At 44.6% G+C, this 5,288-nt stretch overlaps 1 long non-coding RNA gene across 3 annotated transcripts in view; it reads left to right on the forward strand.

Moving 5' to 3' along the window:
• LOC107989511 (uncharacterized) overlaps positions 1–5,288 on the forward strand; it is a 12,993-nt gene that overhangs the window by 500 nt on the left and 7,205 nt on the right. For 2 of the 3 annotated variants that reach the window (XR_003051674.1, XR_003051676.1), the window contains exon 2: positions 426–543. This is a non-coding gene — a long non-coding RNA (uncharacterized LOC107989511). Of the gene's footprint in view, positions 1–425; positions 544–4,081; positions 5,247–5,288 lie in introns of those variants that run through there. The other variant, XR_003051675.1, reaches the window with a different exon arrangement.

The following is a 5,288-nucleotide window of genomic DNA, read 5'->3' on the forward strand; positions in this document are numbered from 1 at the left end:
TAGGGCACCGGGGGAGCAGTGTGTGGGGACAGTGCCATGCTCAGAGCACCTCAGTGGAAACTTGGCAGCTGGTGGACTCGAACCTTAACCTTCCAGACCCAAGTCCGCTTCATTAACCACCAAGCCACCATGTCCCCACTTTGTAAAACAAAAATTGATTTGAGATAACTGAAGACCAGTCAAAGAATCGCTAAGAAGAAAAGTGCAAATGTAACCTTAGCTCAGAAATAACTGAGAGTTAACTGGATTTATGGAAAAGATAGCCAAAAACCTTGTTAAACTGTGGTTATATATATATCTATCTATATATATATTACAAAATACACAGATTAAGTAAAGAAACAGCTAATCCATAAATGTTCAGATGTGTAACGTTCCTAGATCAGCCTCTCCCTCACTGTAAACTTTGGTCCATATCTTTGCAGAACCTCGCTACAGATCTAAGAAGGAGGAAACAAAGTCATCCTCTCACATGATACCAGGGCTGAGCCAGGCTGGGTGTAGTTACCCAGATGAGGGCCACTTTTGTGTGTAAAAAATAAGGTAAGATGTTTATTTTTTGTTGTTGTTGTTTGATTTCATTTATCGGTCATTGTGGTTCAAAGAGTGGTTCCAGTTGTCTTTTAGTCGGACGTCATTTCAGAATTGTAAAAATATAATCTTGTTTATCAGCAGAGGTAGACATCCTGTTCTTGAATAACACTTGATATGGTGCAGGTCACAGAATGGAGGTGTTAAAAAAAGGTTTCACTTTTCCACCTGGAGACTTGGTTCATTTCTGTGTCCTGATTTCATGCGAGTGCAGCCTCAGCAAATCCCTGCCACTGCCGAAAAGTTTGCAGAAATGTTTCAGCTTCTCTCAGCCAATCAGAGCATTCACTGAGACACACAGCTTCTAAACTTTTTTTTTTCTGAGCACCCCTGTGTGTGTGGGTGAAACGTGTGTCTGTGTGTGTTTCCCCCACGGCTGCTCCAGGTCTCTACTTAATAAGGCCAATGTTCCTCTCCTGTCCAAAGCGACAGGCTGGCTGAGTAATGAACATCTCCCAGGCAGCTCTCAAACAACAGCAGCGTTCAGTGTCAGTGGCTGTCAGCAGCCAATGACTCTGATCTGCTGCTTTATTACACCCACGAGCCGCGTGTGCACATACACGCGCCTTCGCTCGTACACGTGTGTGTACGATGCCATAATGAGGCGAGTGCCGATGAAGTCGTCTCGTGTTCTTCCCACAGGGGCTGCTTGGTAAAGAGCAGCGGTGGTGACACCATTTGATGAGAAACATTAGCTCCGCAGGTGATGACGGTAATAAAGATAGACTCAAACACAGACGAACACTGACCCGGTCTGAATGTTTGCTCCATGTCTACGGCCTCCCTTCACGCCCACCTCTTCCTCCTTCTCCTCCTCCTCCTCCTCCTCCGCCTTCTGAAGTCCACAGCAGAGCAAAAGTCACTTTTTCCATCAAGCGCAATCAACATCTTTGCTTGAGCGCCACTGCGGCACAGACGTTTCCCTCCAGGTTACATAGCAACACGGCACACCTCCGACATCACATGGCCAAAATTAGCTTCGGCAAGTATGTAGTGGAAGTAATACCATGGTGCTTCACCATGGAGGGGTGTGCTGGAAGAAAAGTGCAGAAGAAAATCTGAACTGATGTTTAAATGCACAAACTTAGAGCAACTTGGTCATTTAATGGGACTGAGCGGAAATGTGTAGATTTAAATACTAACTGGGACTGTTGGTCCAATGCTGCCTCCTGTGGTCAGGAAAATCTGAACAAAGGGTTTCAGGCAGTGAAGTTTCCTAAATTTTAATTTTAATATAAAGCATGAACATATTCTAAAGATTACTGTAGACTAAGGATGACACGGAGTTCAAAAGGTGACCCTGATTTGGAGATAATCATTACTTCAGAGTCAAAACACAACAAAACAGCTTAGGCAGAGTTTTGTTAAAATAAACTATGAATTAATAACTGATTAAAGTCAAAGTACTCAGAGATGAAAAAAAGAAAAATTCATTTAAGACCCCACATGTTTTGTAAATGTGGGTCAGTGGACCTCCAGAGGCCCTGGGAGAACTCCTGGGGGTCCGCAGGAAATTGAGAAATAGATTAAAATTGGAATCAGTCAATTCCATAGGACTTTGCTCAATTAAAGAACTGAGATTATGTGTAGAATTATTATAATGATGTCAAGGATGACGCGCCCGCAGTCGGTGGCAATATGCGGCGTCCTTTTAAGCAGCGTTGACATGAAAACGACCTGAAAGTGCAACTCCAACCAGGCAACAACAGACAACAAAACCACACCAATCATTCATAATTCAATCATCATTTGCATTCCGACAGCACACCGTTAGATTTGGCGCCTTTCCCCGCCGTTTATTCCATTTCCATCTTCCCCTGCTTCCCCTCTGTAATCTACTTTGGCCTTTTCAGCTGAAGGAAGCGCTTCCACAAACCCAATCTAGTGTGACAGGTGTGATGGAGAAGGGCCAATAAAAGCCTGCGTGCTGCGCAGCACGCCGTCCTCAACTCTCCACTCTGTGGCCCAATCCTGCTGTGGTTTGATTCCTGGCTGCCACGCTCACCGCTGTGATTTCTCTGTGTCTCTGACCCTTCCTGCCTGAAGGGCAGGAAGAGGAAACACACACACACACACAAACACACCGACACTCCTACAGGCATGAAAAAACACTCCTGTCCCTTAGAAGCCGAATTTACAGGAAGCTGTGCTGCTGCTGCTGCTGCTGCTGCTGCTACAGTCTGTTGACCTGCATTATCTAATCCATCTAGTCTGGTTTAACCAACTGCTAGTAATCCTGTAAGGCCACCATATTAATTTAATTTAATATTGTGCAGAAAAATGATAAAATATAGAGAATTGTATCAGGTTGAAATATACTGTATATAAAACAAATAATAGATATAACATATGTAATTCCTCAAATGTAATATAATGTTTTGTATTGAAACATTTTTTGTATAGCCTTTTTATAAATGAAAATTCATATAATCATTATATCATAAAATATGGTATTTATATTTTGGGGTGAGAAAATTAAAATGAACAAACATTATAAAAATGATAGCGTTGTGAAGAAGTTAGAATATGTTAAAGGATAATTAAATAAATCAGCAGTGTTTTTTAAGAAGCTGAAATCATTAGGGAAAAAAAACTCGATGATTTCAGTCTTTGTTAAGTTGTTCAAACCAAAAAGAAATTCATTTATGGCCTTTTAAAAGATACCCAAAAAAATAAAAAACATAGAAAACATGAACATTGGAAATGCTTGACAGAATCAGGAAAAAAAACTAGAAGAGGAAAAGAGAAGCTTTTGTCTCTTGATAGAGGAATTATCTCTGGGGACAGTGATGAGATGATTAATCATTTCCTGCCGCCGCTTCTGCTGCTTCTTCACTCCTGGCACAGACGCCGTTGAAGGAAAATGGTATTAGGTCTCAGGTAATTGGTGAAGGACCATCACTCATAAGCGATCTAATTAATCTCATTAAAATGGCCGCAGTGGCTGCGGAGAACGCAGCAGCAGCAGCAGCAGCAGCAGCAGCAGTGAGAGGCTTTTAAAAGCATGTCCCCAGAGAAGCCGCTAACACTCAAATCGATTTGTGTGAAACTCTGCTATTTCCTAATGTGACGTCGGTGAAAGGACGCTTTCTCACAGCTCAGCTGGAGACGGCTTTTGTCAAGACCAAATTCTATTTGTTCAAGATGGCTCCCAGGATGCATGGCATGCTGCGGATTAAGAGCAAAAAAAAAACGCAATCAATTCACGCAGCAGGAGCAGGAAGGGAATAACGGATAAGGTTCTTTAGCATAATTCACACAGTCCACAATCTGGACAGGATTAATATTGGTCCCCTCTCCAGCTCACTCTCATTTGTACGTCGGTGCTGGACGTGGTGTTAAATTGGCGCTTCATGTGGCCCATTACAATCAGACGTTGGATCTGACCACGGGCTTTTACACAGTCTGTGCAGACAGTGTGATATGGGTCTGATGTGGTGGGTTTTTTTAACTATAACTAAGATTTGTCGTTTTTGTCGTTGCTGTGTAGGAACTGAGAAAAAGTGTTCAGACTGCCAGGAAAATGAAACCAGATGTTTCTACGTCTCCATGGCTGTTCCAGGTTGTTTTTAACCACTGACCGAACAGCCACAGTATGGGCTACCTGACCTTTTATACAGCCCACATTCAGGGGAGACGTACAGTCCAACAAGTAGCACTGAACCTAATTTCCATAACTTGGGCCGGACCTTGTGGTCAGACCGTACCTGACCCTTGTCTGACCTCCATCACTGGTCCTCCTCACACTGATGGATTCCTATGGTCGGTGCGACCAAAGTGTCACCACAGCAGAGCAGAAACCTTAGTTCTGTCTGGTTGTGATCACCGATGACCGACTCCTCAGACAGTTTGACCGTAAAGATCCAATTTACGGTTGTGAGAGCCGTCAGATTCTGGCTTCAGCCAGAACCAAGCTGAGATGTTGTATGTCAACATGTGACTTTTCTAACAGCTCTCGACACAAGTCAGAAGAGCCCCGGTGGGCTCCGGTCCCACCACCCCCTCCTTTCATTTAAGCTCTGCTCAAATGATTGAGGTTAAAAATGGAAAAGCTGAGCAGAACGCCCTCCTACAAGCTCCTTTTCATGAGGTTTAAAAGACATCTTTTCATCTCCTCTCTCCACTCTGCAGCCATTGATCAGCTGTCTCTCACAGACTGCCTCCAGCTGAGCAGGCCTCTGTTCAGGGCTCCTAAAGCCACACTCTGTCCTTTTGTGCGCACATAGAAAAACCCCAATCAAATTGCTGATAAATTGACAGGAAATCATCTGCGTTGACATTTCACAAATTGAAAGAATCAACAGTTTAGAAAGTTGTTGCGGCCGTGGCCACAGGTTTGGTTCAGGATGTAGAAACGCCGCGTCTGTTGCCTCATCCTCTCAGCAGAGGACGGCTGCGTCAGCGCTGTGACAGCAGGGACAGGTCTGGACCATCATTACTGACGCCGGACGCTCCGTGTAAGCACCTTTGGTCACCTCGGGAGAGTAAAACTGTGCTGCGCTGCGCCGACGGCCATAATGAGCTCCCCGCATCTAATGAGGAGAGGCCGATTGCCATTGTCTTCCATCAGCCCTGTGCATCCACTCTATTACATCCTGAAACGCCTGGGAGAACGCAGCAGCAGCAGCAGCAGCAGTGGTGGCAGCCGCAGCAGCAGCAGCCCCGCTCTGGGTGCAGGCGGCCCCCTTTACAACCCG

The sequence above is a fragment of the Cynoglossus semilaevis genome, chromosome 14, assembly GCF_000523025.1.
Source record: "Cynoglossus semilaevis isolate Cse_v1.0 chromosome 14, Cse_v1.0, whole genome shotgun sequence".
Taxonomy (NCBI): domain Eukaryota; kingdom Metazoa; phylum Chordata; class Actinopteri; order Pleuronectiformes; family Cynoglossidae; genus Cynoglossus; species Cynoglossus semilaevis.